The sequence below is a fragment of the Vidua chalybeata genome, chromosome 1 (assembly GCF_026979565.1).
Source record: "Vidua chalybeata isolate OUT-0048 chromosome 1, bVidCha1 merged haplotype, whole genome shotgun sequence".
In the NCBI taxonomy this organism is placed as follows: domain Eukaryota; kingdom Metazoa; phylum Chordata; class Aves; order Passeriformes; family Viduidae; genus Vidua; species Vidua chalybeata.
The window spans coordinates 121282254-121297251 of record NC_071530.1 but is presented as its reverse complement, the minus strand read 5'-3'; positions in this window follow the sequence as shown (position 1 = coordinate 121297251).

The window sequence follows — 14998 nt, the reverse complement described above, 5'->3', positions numbered from 1 at the left end:
ATCACAGTGCAAGTACATTGCCTGACTAACACAGAAAAGTTTCTGTGTTTATGGAAAAATGACCAAAAACAAGGCCTGAGTGGATTCTTTCATAATCAAGATCATTTTCTCTCCCACAAGCAGGAAAGCAGAGGGGCATTTCAAGAGAGGGAGACTTTGTTAAGCGGATTATCATATTAACTAAAAATAAAGATTGGACATATTTGGAATTCTAAGATAATCTTGCTTTTCTGGTGACAATAGAAAAAGCTCAAGCCTTTCTCCTCTGCTTTCTGTGGCACTCCAATTCATTCTAGCCTGTTAATTCATGAGTTTATACTGTACATAAAAAAGATATGTCTATGCCTAGAGCACATGTTGACATTTGGGCACATATGATCTAGTGATTGGCATATTTTGATTCATCAACCCAATGCTGAATACATTACCAGAAGATTTGTTTTGAAATAAAAATTTGTTCTTTTTTGATTTAATTACTTCAAATGTTTTCCCCATATAGCATCTCCCTTTCATTTTGTCCATCCAATCTCACAAACCTGATCAGGGAGTGGATTTTTTAAAACCTCTTATAGCCTCCACTTAGCCTGAAGTGCCAAACCTCCCTGCCCTTCCAACAGCAGTCTTGGTGCTGTGCTTGAGTCCGTAGCAGTCTGAGCAGGGGAGACATCCCTTGGGGATAATGGTGTCCCTCCTGAGGCTGTGCTGTTTTGACCTGGCCAGTTCCAGCCCTGGAGGAGATTCATTGCAGCTGTCTTGGGTACCTGCTGATGCTGTGTCCTCCGTGTGATCACCATACAATGTGCAGGCACACACAGGCTTTTGCCCTTCTTCACAGTCATAGCTCCTCCTTGGCTTCTTCTTGCTGCAGGTACGTTTGACTAAGAAAGAGGATACATGGACCTCCAGTTTCTCTGTGCTCCTTAGGGTGTCCCCCTCCCTCATATCAAGGCACAACAGTCTCACAGGTGGTTGGAGGATCACCCCAGGATGTTGGCCTGGAGGATTATCTGTGGCATCCTTTTAGGAGAGTGCCCAGAAAGCCAACAGCTCCACAGGGTGGAGGAAACTCGATGCCTGCGCTGCTGGTGTTATCTCCAACTAGTGTAAATTAAGGTAACTGGTTTATTTTCCAATATGTCAGCCCCAAAAGGAGTCTTTTGGTGCACACACCCAGCGCAGACTTGGTGACCAATTTTACCACTGCAGTTCAAAGTTGTGGGGATTTCAGACCCTCCTCCCCCAATCTAGTAGAAAGCACAGAATGCCCCATGGGGAATTATTTTGGCTACCCACCAGTGGCACAGCCTGGGTGCAGTGTGCCTGCTGGCCAGCAAGCAAACACTTACCTTCCTGTTAGGGCAGGTCTATCCTAAGACTCCAATCTACCATGCTCTCCTAGAGCTTAAAATATTTTCTTCTTTCGATCTGCAAAGACAGTTGAAATCTCTCAAGAATTAATGAAAAAGAAATGCCATAGCAATCTTCCCTAGGAACCTTCCAATGGGTTTATATGCATATGTGTGTGTGTTTATGTATACACACATGCACACACACAGACTTCACCATTTCAGCAGGGGACTTTCTATTTTACATTCTTCTCGGGCTAACACTTGCACTTTAATACCAGATATCACTGTGAGACATAATGAGGGTCATTAAATGTATTTATTAGCTTATTAAAGTGAACTGCCTTCACTGTTGCAGCTGGCCTGTGTTTTATAGAAAACCCAGCAAATCCCCAAAGTCACACAACAGGAGCCAAACACACTTTAGCTGATGACAGAGTAAATATCAAATTTACTAGGGCTAGCAAGTGGCAAACACAGTTCTGGTATGTTATTTGAAAACCTGCCATGAGGCATAATACGTAATTCTCAGCTCATAAGGGTAGAGTTGATTTGGAAGGAAATATGAGAAGAATTTGATAGGATTTAGTAATATTTTCAGGGATACAGTTTAATTATAAACAGTCAGGAAGCTCTTAGATACTAACTGTGGGTCTCAACCAGTAAAGGCAGAGGAAAAACTTCAACTGGCTATATGAGCTGATCTAATGTGAATTTTAGTCATAAAACATGAGATAGATACACCTGAATTGCCCATATCTTTAACAAAGTCTATGTGGAAAATAAGTTTATATTTTGAGTTAAATTCAGGAAGAACAGAAAAACCCAGTGGGTGCTGATTGTCTAAACAAGGAGTCCTTGGGAGTGCCCGGGTAAATGCATTTGTTTTTGCACTAGGCAACCTTCATTTCTCACAGGCTGTAGTCTGTGAAGCAGTTGTTTTTTTTTTTTAAGATCTGAATGTTTCTTCTTTTACACAGGGGTTCATCAACCCTCATTTCAAACACTCCAGGGACTGCAATAGCAGGGTGTTCTCAGTGACCCAAGCACATATGGAGGCAAGTATGATGCCAGTGCAGGATGGGGTTCTGCTGCTCAGCACCTCCTCCCAGGAGCCTGTTTGGGGGAAAACACTGCTGAGGAGCCCAGCTGCAGTGAAGCCCCTCACTGTGGGGATGGGCAGGAAGCTCTGCCCCAGCAAAGCCCCAGGAGGGCTGGGTTTAGTCTCTCAGCCCCACAGATTCAGCAAAGGTTGGGATCCTGAAATTGTACTGGGACAGTGCTGCCCTTTAACCCTCACTTTCAGTTAGTCCTGCATATGTGAAGATGATGGGAAAGGCTCCAACTCTCTCAGACATTTCTTGAGCTGTTCCTCTAGGGCAAAGACAAATCAGCAAGATAGATAGATAGATAGATAGATGGATGATAGACAGATAGATAGATAGATAGATAGATAGATGATAGATAGACAGATAGACAGATAGATAGATAGATAGATGGATGCAGTATCAGTAGATGCAGAATCAGCCACACTTTTGGCTGGAGATGGCTCCAGAAATCAGAAAGGGATTAATCACAAGGAAGTAGACTTTGTTTTTCAAAGCTCCTCTCATCCAAACAGCCCTCTCAAATCTGGTTGGGAGTAGTCTCCCAGAACACTGGATGAGCAATGAAGCCAGGTGAAGACAGAAGAGCTGCTCAGCCGCTGTGAGATAGCTGTGACTAAGAATGATGACCACTGTCTGCCTTAATCAAAAAAAAATAATCCTGTGTCCCTTTTCACTCCCATTACAAGGAACTCACGAATGGGTTTGCATCATTTTCCATAAAGCAGAAGGAAAACCCCTGCTGAGGTATTTTTACTCTCCCTCTATCTCACTGTCCTGCTCTAACACCCACAGTTCTCCTGAAGATACAGTCACTGCTTATTCAAAGTTCAAGTGTAGGGGGACCCTGAGCTGTTCTGCCAAAAGCTTTCCCCTTCCCCCTCCACCCCCGCCTGAATCACTGGCAGCAAACATAATGGCAAAGGGTGTCACATTCTTCTTACCGTAATTCTGTAAAGCAGACTGGGATATTTTCCGAGATTTCTTGTACAGCTGGATGCAAGTAACTCTGTGTGTGTGTACATGTGCGCACACCCAAGTGCCAGTAAATCATCTTAAACTCACATGTTTGGAAAATTACTGGTTGATTTGGCTGTTTTCTCATAACTAAGTGTGTGTATTCAAATTATAATTGAAGATTTACGGCTTCAGGCTTTATTCTTCCAAGTTCTTTGTTAAATTTCATATATGAATAAAACAAAAGCGTATCCCAGATAGCCGAAAGGCATGAATCGTAAGTGCCCACACCTCTATACATACTTTTTTATAATGGGTTAGGCTGACATGAGCCAGGAAATTCAGAGTTTGGTCTCACATGGTCTTAATTCATACCTTTGAACACACAAAATCTTCTCCCTATAGGGTTATATTTTAAAAATAGCCAGTGGGACTTAACCCCAAATTTCTGTGCAACTCTGATTACATTGGCTCTTTCTTTTTCAGCTTTATCTTTTACAGAGTTTCTTGATCATTTTTCAGAAAGATGACAGTTAGAAAGAGGGATTGGGAAAATATTAATTAGTTTTCTATAAGTTATTTTTGAAGTACTGGGGTATTTTTTTTCATTTTAATATATCTTAAGCATGTGTATATTTTATATGTTCTTATCTATACAGTGATAGAAATGATCCAAGGACTCAACAGTTAAGAAATGCCAGAGTAAAATTGCTTGCACAAGTCTGTTCACTTTTCTTACACTTAGGTCCAAGGAGATGGCTTCCACTTAGGGTCAGTGCACATTCACTCTGGCACTTGCCCTTATCATATCCCTCTGTCCGCTGTGTCTTCCTGGGTCATTGTCACCTTGGCAGTCAGGCCAGTCATCCAAAGTGATCATCACATCCCAGCCTCTCATCCATCTTACCTGTTTTTCCAGGTGTCTCCTAAGCCCTTGGCCCACAAAAGCCAGAGTAATCTCCCAGCTTCCTGCTGAAAGTGTGGCTCTCACTGAAAGCTGGCACATCACAGTGGAGAGAAATTGGCTGTAGATCAGGTGATTATTTTTCACACACACAAATACACCGTCTATCAACAAGTCTCCCACACACTTCACCTGCCACCTGCCCAAGTCAGTAGAGGATACAGCTAATTCCAGTTTGCTGATGAAGGCAAAGGAAGGATGTAGGGACTAAAGACAGGATGAGAGTTTAAAGATGAGAGTTTAAAGCCAACCCACATTTGCTTGAGCTAAGCAGCCTGGACACAGGACAACCTATGACCACACAGACCTGACTGTTTAACTGCTGCTGCAGTCAGCAATTTGTCAGGGAGTTGTGCACATCTGGTTGCCTGAGCTGCCCTACATTTGGAAATTGGAAGATCTCTAGTCACACAAAAGAAAAGGCTTACAGGTCTGACTTTTGCAAAGAACAAGAAATCAAAACTGCAAACCCTTCTATCCACCCACTTTTTTCCTTGGGCATAAAAATGTCCCATCTCAGCTTGCTTTGAATGTTCATTTGGCCCTTAGGCCAGAAACAGAAAGAAGAAAACTGGGAATCCCTGACAAAGAATAGGTCTTTCTTCTAGGAAACAAACCTGAAATGTTCTGAGTGAAGAAGGAAGCACTAGCCAAAGCTGTGCCACCCCTGTCTGCAATAGGACCTTTCCCACCACATAGCTCCTCAGAACCTCCCTTAGCTGAAGCTGAACCAAAAGCAAATGAGGCAGCATGGACTGGACCATGGCCCCACAGCTGAATGTTCTGGGACTTGCCTGGAAAGCAGCTGAATTTTGGTTGTTTATTCAATATTTTCATTTTTAACTCAGTGACAAGACAGTTTAAAAAATGCATTTCCGAGACTCCCCAAAAACAGGCTAAGTGTCATACCACTTCCTATGTTGCCTGGGTGGTTCCTGCATTGCTAAATTTGTCCAGACATGTGATTCTCAGAAAAGCCTGGGGAGAGGCAGTATCCCAAATGGAGTACTGGCTGACAGCAATGTGAAACAGGGAGCAAAAGGACTGTCACCTGCAGCTTGAGACCTCCAGAGAAAGGATAGTTTCTGAATTTCTTTGTAAGTAAACAGGATTGTCTCAGAGAGACAGCTGACTCCATCTTCTGTTTCCCATGCAACACCTGCAGCTCCACATACTTGGCTAAAGTTTGGGTCAAAAAAAAGGGTAACATTAATATAATCAAAGTAATGTAATGGATTTAACTCAGTGAATGATTTGTATACAGCCCAAGGTCTTTTGGGCTGTGGACTGTTGGGATTTGGGACCTAAAACTTGTCAGTCTTTTCCAAAAATGCCAGTGGGCATTTAGGATACCTTCAATGACAGCTTAATTGACACTATGTTCCCAGTGAGCTAGAAAGGCTTTTATCCACATGGAGACATTTCCAGTGCCCTCAAAAGTTGTGTTTTAGGGTTTCAGTTCTGGCTCTGTCCCTCTCCCCTGGGGAGAACAGGACAAAGAGTGCTGAAGACCACAGTCCTGGCATTGCTCACTATACAGCTGATCATAAAGAACATATAGGATTCTCACTCTGGGGAAAAAAAAAAATCTCTGAATCATATCCTGAGTATTCCCTAAACTCTATACCATTTTACTTACTTTTTCTAGTTTCCTAAGATGCATTTTTATTCCCAGCTTTATTCATGGCATCTTCCAGAGCCCTGTAGGTTTACCTCCATTGAGCAGTTCCTTAGTTTACATCTCTCAATACAGATCTTGTCTGTGGCTGAAAGGATGTCCCTCTACCCCCTCCCAACCCTACATATTCTCATAAATCTTTGAAAAGCCCTGTTGATAAAGAGCAGCTTGTTGGTTGCTCTCACTGCCTTGGCAGGTAAACCAGCCTGGAGGAACAAGGAGCTCTCCACCCTCATGCCAGTGGAGGTACAGCCTCCGTTCCACTGCTGCCAGCAGTCTCCAAGAGTACAGAATAACAAAAAAACAAAACAAAACAAAACAAAACAAAACAAAACAAAAAAAAAAAAAAAAAAAAAACCAAAAAAAAAAAAAACCAAAACCACCCCTAAAGAGCCAAGGAAATGTGACACTGTCTAAATTCAGGTAAAAGGCTTTTTCACACTACTTGCTTTGTGTGGTTGGGAACGCTGATGGGTAGGGAAGGAGTGGAAGTTGTTTTCTTGCTGTTCAGCAGAGGCAGCCTCAATAGACTGGGTTTAATACAGTGTCACTTATGAACTTATGAGACATGTATGGAAAACTGCTGTGATCAGTAGCAAACTGCTTGCCACTGGGCAGATTTTACACAGAATAAGCCATGGATTCTGGATGCAGACTGGGGGTGCTGAAAGACAGGAGGCAAAGATGAGAGCCATGGCACAGATGTGTGTGTGTCCATACCCAAAACCCCTCACTACAAAGCCCAAACTAGAAGCTGTACCATTTCAAACAGATGAAACTAGAAAATACAGCCATAAGCAACCGCTCTGTGAGGAAATAACAGATTTAAAACCTAAAATATCTTTTTCATTCTTTATTTCTAGTCCACTCAAGTTTCAGTTGTTTCAAAGGACTTTCTTAAAAGAAGGAAAAAAAAAAAAAGCCTAAGCAGCAATTTGAGCTTATACTTTATGTAACAGTCTCTAGCTTGAACTCGTGAAAGTATTTTGCTTTATCTTTGATTCGAGACACAGGCTACTCAGTTCATTAACACATGTCAGAGATTACAAGTTAACTCATGGTTTGCTCCAGCAACCCAGAGAGTTAGCTGAAGGTTCCATCCCACTGATCTATTTTTATTATCCTGTTTTTTTGTTTATTTCCCAGCAGATCTTTTCCAAACTCATTGATGGACTTTTTGGGTATTAGCTACTGAGATGCTGAATGCACAGGTGCTCTGAAAAACATGAAGTATTGGGTTACAGAATAACTCATGTGATCTTTTGGCTTTTGCATCTGATTGTTAAAAAAAAAAAAAAAAAGAGAAAAATAAGAAAAAGCATCAATTGTCTATATTTCATTAGAGTTTTTCGTCCAGCAAAGAGGCCAGATGAACTTCTTAATTCTACGTTTCATTTTGGGACCTTATGTTAATATCAGAGTAAGTGAATTGCATCAGTCCCTGATTCAGCACATGTAGACCCTTGTCGCTGAAGTTTCCCAGTCAATCTATCCTCTCCCCCCCACTCCTGACATAAATAAAGTCAGGAGTGGAAGATTCCCTTCAAGGAAATTTATCTCTTTGACAGTCAAACAGGTGGTGAAGTTAACGCAAACTCTCAAGAGAACTTGGTTGGTAAGAAGGGCTCTGCAATAACTAACCACAATGATTTACAATGGACTAAATTGCCAGATTAGGCCTTGATAATTTTTCAACTCTTGACTTCATTATTACTTTGTGGATCTGGATCTTACATCACCTCTAGGAATGCCTGGGATCAAATTAAAGTGGAAACACCTGGTTGAAAGTCAGTTCAAAATACAGATTTAAGAACTAGGGGGATATTTGTTTGCTGGATCTGCTTTTCATGCATTGTAGACAGCTATAAAATTCTGTTTCTCTGTGCTCAAGCTTTGTTTTCAAATGCTAGCTTGCTTTGCGTGTATGCTTGCTAATAATCACTGCTCTTTGCAAGCACACTCACTGCTTAGAGATACACAGAATCATGTGAAGCAGATTTAAAAGTTAAATGGAGTGTCCAAGTGAGTCAAGCTACAAACTCAAAGACAGATTGGTTTGAAAATCTGTGGTTTGACCTAACCCAGTATGACTGTCTAAGGAAGAGGGCAGAGGTACTCATGCAACAAGGATTTGCACACACACACAAAAAAAAGATGATGATGTAGTTAAGATGCAAATAATTTTTTAAGTATTGTGTGAAAACAAATAAGAAATTTTGCCAGGAATCTGTAGCTGGAACAAACCAGTGGAACACTCAAAGGAACAGTAGACAGTGATTTAATGTCACAGTACTGCTACTACACAGCTCTGTTTGAGGAGAGTCTCCTACAAGCCTTTATGCTTTTCTTCCCTCTGCATCTTAGTTGTCCTTCACCAGCTCTCCTGCTCAGCTGGGGAGCTGCAGCCAGTACTCATGGCTGGGTTTCCATGAGTCAGGGAATTCAGCACTGGCACAGGAGAGTCAAAGCTATATGACACTACAGCAGTAGGAACCCTTCACAGGACACCAGGTGGAAAGTCAACAATTTATCTAGTCCAGACAGATGCCAGGCTGCTTAATGAGAAGATGGATATTTATAGAGCACAAGAGAAATCCTTCCAGTTAGTTCTGCTGCTGGCACACAAGCAGTGGCTGCTTCATCAGAGAAAGTGTCCAGCTCCAGTGAGTCCTGCTGATTTTAATGGGACCCTGCCTGGATGGCTTCAAATGCCAGTTCTAGCCTAATAGCCTTGATGGGTGAAAGCAGTTCAACCACACTTCCTGTGTGGAAAGACTCAATTTGATCTGGAACCATTCCTCAAGGGTACCACCTCACATGGCTGATGGCACAACTGGGCATGACATGCCATTCACAGACCAGGGTACTGGTGAAGCTAGGAAGGACTTGTTACCAAGTTTCAGCAACTAATGCATTGCTTGGTCCTCTTTAATGGGTGAGATTCTCCCATGTGTAGTTCCTTTCTGTTTGATAGAGATGAATTGCAACAAGCTCCTCCCTGGGAAGAAGTCAAATGTGCTTGACAGAAAATGATTGCCCATGGGCACTGGAGCTCCCTGCAGATATGTGCTCTTTGCCTATGTCCTCACGTTTGACTTTTCCAGAACTAAAGATATTTTCATAGGGCTGTAGGTGGCCAGTGCAACACAGAAGCTTGAGGGACAACTTCCCTAGTTTAGAAGGCTGGGCCCAAAAAATCACCTCCATGCATGGACTAGACTGCAAGTGGTAGCTCTCTCTCCTGCTTTGTTGAAGGCATTTGAAACTTCCCAGTGTAGGCTGGGAGAGAAGCAAAATCACAAAGATGATGGTAAAAAACTTCCCCTTTCCCCTTGTGAAAATTACATGACAGATGGGGAGCTCGCACTGCCCATGCAATTGGGTTCCTGTTTCCCCTGGGACCAGACCTGGCAGCCCCGGCAGGAAGAGGAGGCCAGGATGCAGCACCTCGGCAGGTGAGAAAGCTCAGAATCCTGACCATGACACTGGAATTGTCTTCAGGGAGTGAGACTCAAGGAAAAGCTCCAGACAGTGACAGAGCAGGAAGTTACAGCAGCTGTAGGAGCTGCGGTTAATGAATTTCCCAGTGGGGCTTTAGCTTTTGCTCTGCCTTGCTCCCTCTGGCCCAGAGTGCCGTATTAGTTTCTCCGCTTCCCAGCCATCCCAGTCCCACAAGCTGTTTCGTGTAAGAATTTTCAAGGCAGCAGATTGTGTTATGAGTCCCCAGTGAGAGTATAATTTTAGGTCAGTTTCCAAATATTTAGTAACAAAGGCTTAACTTCCCAAGGTGAATCCCAGGAACACCGATAGGATCTCCACATCTGATCATTCAAGCATCGGGGGAAGGAAAAAAAATTAAAATATACAGTTTTTTTTTAGAAAACAAGAAACTTGGGTCCCACAAGCTCAAGGGTTTTGGAATTTCATGTGCAGTTTTGTCCCTTAAGTAAAAAGGGGTTACCTTGGCTGACCTGACTGCTCTTATTAGGTGCTCTAGGTCTTCAGAGGACAACTTCCACAGGGGACAGCAAATATTTATAATACCAAAAAGACAGAGAAAGGTAAAAGCTGCTTGTTGGAGACTCTGGGAACAATTACCTCCAAGTCTATTGTAGCCACTTATTTCAGCTAAAAGTTAGCATCTTTTCCCGGTATGAAGAACTTGGGGACAAATTATCTTCTGTCCTTGTCCCCGTCTCAGTCCCAGCCCAAACCTGGCCTGGACTATGGCTTGGTGAAAGTTACTACTGTTCCCTTCAAGCAAAGGAGAAATGAATTATTTCCTTGAGAAAACACCATCTTCCAACAGCTGTGGCTCAGAAATGCTCTGCCTATAAATAAGGATTCCATATTAAAATATAGTTAAAATTATTTTTAAAACATACCCCCAAAGCTTATAAGCTTTTCATAGGCCTGTTGTTACTTAGCTTGTTTTCCCATCTAGTAAGAACAATTACACATCTTCAAATTGATTCATTTTTTCTAATTTGCTACACAAAATAAAGATGTAAAGGAGACTGAATGACTGCTTGAACAACCTGGATTTTCAGAACCACTCTAGTATTCCTTCAAAATTCCCAGGTTAGTCCTAGAACTAATGGAGTGCCTTATTTTGTACATGCTAACAGATGATGTATTACGTGAGTCATATGTTAGTTTCAAATGTCAAAATTTTTAAAGAACTGAACAAGTGATCACTTCTGTAATTCAAAAATAAAATACAGAAGACAATTGTTTAAATTATTTTTGTTTAGAGTCACTGCAAGCAGAGAAAAGCTGGCATTTTTAATCAGATTGTTTGGGTTGTGGATACAAGAGATGAGGAAATCCACATGTCAATACTTTTGCTAGACTATTCTAGTTCATGATGTCTCCAATGGAAGCCTTGGTCCCATCTGCCTCATGCTTATTCTCCACCACAGTGAGGACTTGCTTGACAAGAAGCTGGCAACCCTCAGCATTTCAAGCCCTGCAACTCACAGGCAAGCCCTGTCTTGAGGAGACAATGGGCCCTTGGAGCTGTATCTGCATGAGGGCTCCCACTGCTGCTACCATAGTGAATGAATAGGAGCCATGAGACAAGACCTGGTGGTGAGTCCTCTGAAGACACCAATAAAATGAAGAGCACTGACACTAGCTAAATATGGAGATATTTGGGAGACCTTAATTCCACTCTCTGCTCCAATCCTACTGTTGTCATGTAACTCCTTAACTTACATGCCGAAGGTTTAACTAGGCAGAAGCTCTTTTAAAATAGTGCAGAGGTCAATATTCCTGGCTCTCAGCATGGCAGGATAACTTAACATCCTTAATCACTGTGGGATGCTTCCATTTGCTCATTAACTACTCATCTGTGTAGAGACCAAACTTGTATTAACATTTGTTCTAAACATGGATCCAAATGCACTTGCCTGTTAAGAAAATAGAACAAGTTTAAGCTAACTTTGCTTATCTGTATCTTAAGTGGTTGCATCTGAATGAAAGTTTGTAATTATCTTCTAAGGGCTTGTTTTGATGTGATGGTTGATGGAAATGGGAATGTGACAGGCATTCTAAAGGCCCTGGCTAGTCCCAAATCCCAGAGTGCAGAACTTCTTACTCCAGAGTATCCTTGTTTAAGTTGGGCTGAAACAGTTTATGATTACTGCAAAATATAAAAGTAGCACACACACACAGTGCAGCTATTTCAGAATAACCCCTGTGCAGGGCTGTGTGTAGAACAGCGTTGTGGATGAACTCAGGACTGTGGCTGCCTGCAGCTGCCATGGGAAGGGAGGGCCGGATGTCAGCAGGAGCAGACACTGTGCATGCACACACCCTGCAACAGGAGCTGCTACAGCAGGTACAAAGGGGAAATCCCTAGAGCCATCTTAGCACCCCATTCTTCCTTTCCCACTAAGAACCTGTCCCTGCTTACAGCTACTAGCTTTCCAAATGTTTCAGCATTAGCTATTCCCCATATCTTACAGCCACAGCAGCTTTTATTGATAATTGGATTAGGAGAGAAAAGTTCCAGTCATCCCAGTGCCATAGGCACTGGCCCAGGCACATTGTTTGCCAAAATGTTTTCAATCAGAAGAGATAACATTTTAAAGGCAGTTTGGTCAGCCTCTACAGACAGGGATGTGTTTAAAGGTTTGATTTTTTTCCAAATACATTGTGGCTCCTTTAACTAAGTGCTACAATTGCCCTGCTTAGGAAGAGGGAACCAAACATCCTGCTAATTTAACTTAGGCACAAACACACACAAACACTTGATCCTGACTTCTGAACATCCATCATTTAGCTCAAAAGCTTTTTTTTTTTAAATTTTGTGAAAGAAATTAATTGTTTGTGTATTGTCAGCACTAAGCAGATAGATAAGTATGTAAGCTGGAATGTTATTTCTAAAGTTATTTTAAATATTTGGGTTGTCTACTTAAGCTATGTTTAAATAAAGCTACAATGAATTTCTTCATTTCACTGAAGCTATTATAAAGCCACACTTTCTGTCACTAGATACATCAGCATTTAATGGTCAGGGAAAAACCATGTCAGGCTAAGTAGAATACCAGGAGGCTGAGGTTTCTGTAATTACATTTTTGACTTTGTTGGGTATTGTCCTCAGACTCTCCAGCCTTTTTTTGCAAGGTGTGTGACTAAACACCTGGAATTTAGGCTTAGGAACCTCAGAACAAAGTAACACTTAAATAGGTGCCCTCATCAACCATTCTGCCTGATCTGCTGTTTCGGGGACTGTTAGAAAACTTCATCTCAGTGATAGTTTTATTTCCTGTTTGTGGGCTATGAACTTGGCTGCAATGGAAAATTGAGCAGAGCCTCAAAGCTTCTGTACTTGGAAAACCTGTGTTTTAATGGAAAGAAACAAACTCCTGAGGTTAAATACTTACCCAATTATGATTTGCATTATGATTATCACCTTTTGTTGAACAGAGAACTTATCTACCCAGAGACACCAAAAAATTAGGAATCGAATTCAGAAGTTATGTTAATGATTTTATATGCATCAAATTCTTGAGCAGCCACACACTTTCAGAACCACAGTGGCCCATAACTTACTCCTTTATGTGCATTCATTACACAGCCCTCTGAATTTTCCCAAGTTGCTCCTGAAGACAAGACTCATAAGGGTTTGTCTATACACAAAAGTTAGGACAGATTATGATGGTGTTTGAATGTTAAGAATAATGGTTGCTACTGAATTATTTATTCATTATAAAGCTAAAGGGTATTGTTCCTGATTAGCTCAACTCACTTAGGGCTTCTGCACAAGTCCTTATGATGTAAGGTAAATATACATTTATCATGTGTTACCAACTCTACATACACAGACAGGCCTAACGGGGTGGGGGGAAGAACAATTTGTACAACAATGGGCATCCAGATTATGTGCTCCAGGCTGCAACTACATAAAATAACCTACTAGCACATGATACAGGAAGCTAGTGACACCAAAAGTAAGGATACTTGAAGCCTAAACTTGTCTATCTCATTCCAGTGACTCAGTGGGTACACCAAGTTTAAAGATCTGGCAACCCCAGATTCTTTTTAAAGACTAGGAAATAGAGGAGAAGCCCTAGAAGCCTCCTACAGATGAACCAGTGATGCAAATTGTTCTGCTCACTGGGAATTAGTCTGCTGCAGAATGATCTTCAAACACCTTGTTTACATGGCTATAAGCTTAGCACTATTATGATAGGAGCTCTCTGAGAAAACTCTCATCAGCTGCATATCCCATCAGGTTGTTACAGCAAGACAAAAAATACCAAGAAGTGCACCCAAGTCAGCTCATCTGGGTTTAACAATAAACTTTCATGGCATTGTCCTACAGAATGAAGGAAAGTGTTCCTACATTAAGCTACTACTCTAAAGTATTAAACTAAAACTTTTACATGAGCCACTTAAACTAAGCTGGCTTTATGTGAATTAGCACAGTCTACCAGTCAAAGACATAAAGAGACACAATTCTCATAGTTTTTGATAGTAGCATTAAAGGAAAACTCTTGCCATCACATGGTATTTGCAGCAATTTAGGGCAATAGAAACAAGGGATACCCTGTTTCCCACTCCATCCTGTCACAAATCTCTTCCTGCTGAATAGGAATCACCCATGCAACTGGGAAGTCATGCAGTCAACAGAAAACCTTAATGGAAAGGTGAGATTGACTTCTTTATTTTTTTAAAAAGGTGTGACTAGAGGTGACAGGAGTTTTGGGATTGTTTCCAAAATAGCTCATGTGTATCAGAAATACTAACAAGCTGAATTCTTTTGGAGGCTTGAATTGAATCTAGGCTCAGTCACCCATTCTGGAAGACAAGCACTGTGCAGCCTCAAAGAACCTTCCCCCAAGCAACTCTCATTAGATCTACAAGGCATCTGGTATTCCCTTTCTCTATGTGTATCAGTGACTTTTGAATAGAAGATGAAAAGTTAAGAGAATGAGTTTTAGAAACATGCTCACAGAGTGCAACAACCACAAGCCATCCCCCAGCCACACAGCTGAAGAACTGAGAAAAGGTAATAAATTTAGAGAAACCAGGATGATCACATATCCAATAATAAACTAAAACTCTGCAAGCCTTGAAACTTGTTTTTTTAAGTAAGCATTGTAAATTGGCAGAATGCTTTATAGAATATCTTGGTATTGGTGGTCAGCTTCTTCCTTTTCTGACAGGCTAGTTAGTGTCAAGTATCAATACATCAGACTTTAAGAGTTGCTTCTTAGTCTGACACAGCAGCAGAGGTTGAGACATCTTAGAAAACAAGAGTGCAATACAATGATGCTATGCAGTAGAATAAATTTGTTGTACTTGCTTTTAGTGACTTTGCTGTAAGAACATGGGAGGTAATTTGGCCCTGGGGAAATCTTCTAATGACTTTTTTCTAAAGAGCATGGAATTTGGAGTAAGGATTAATGTAAACATTTTCTTCTACTTTCAATTAGTT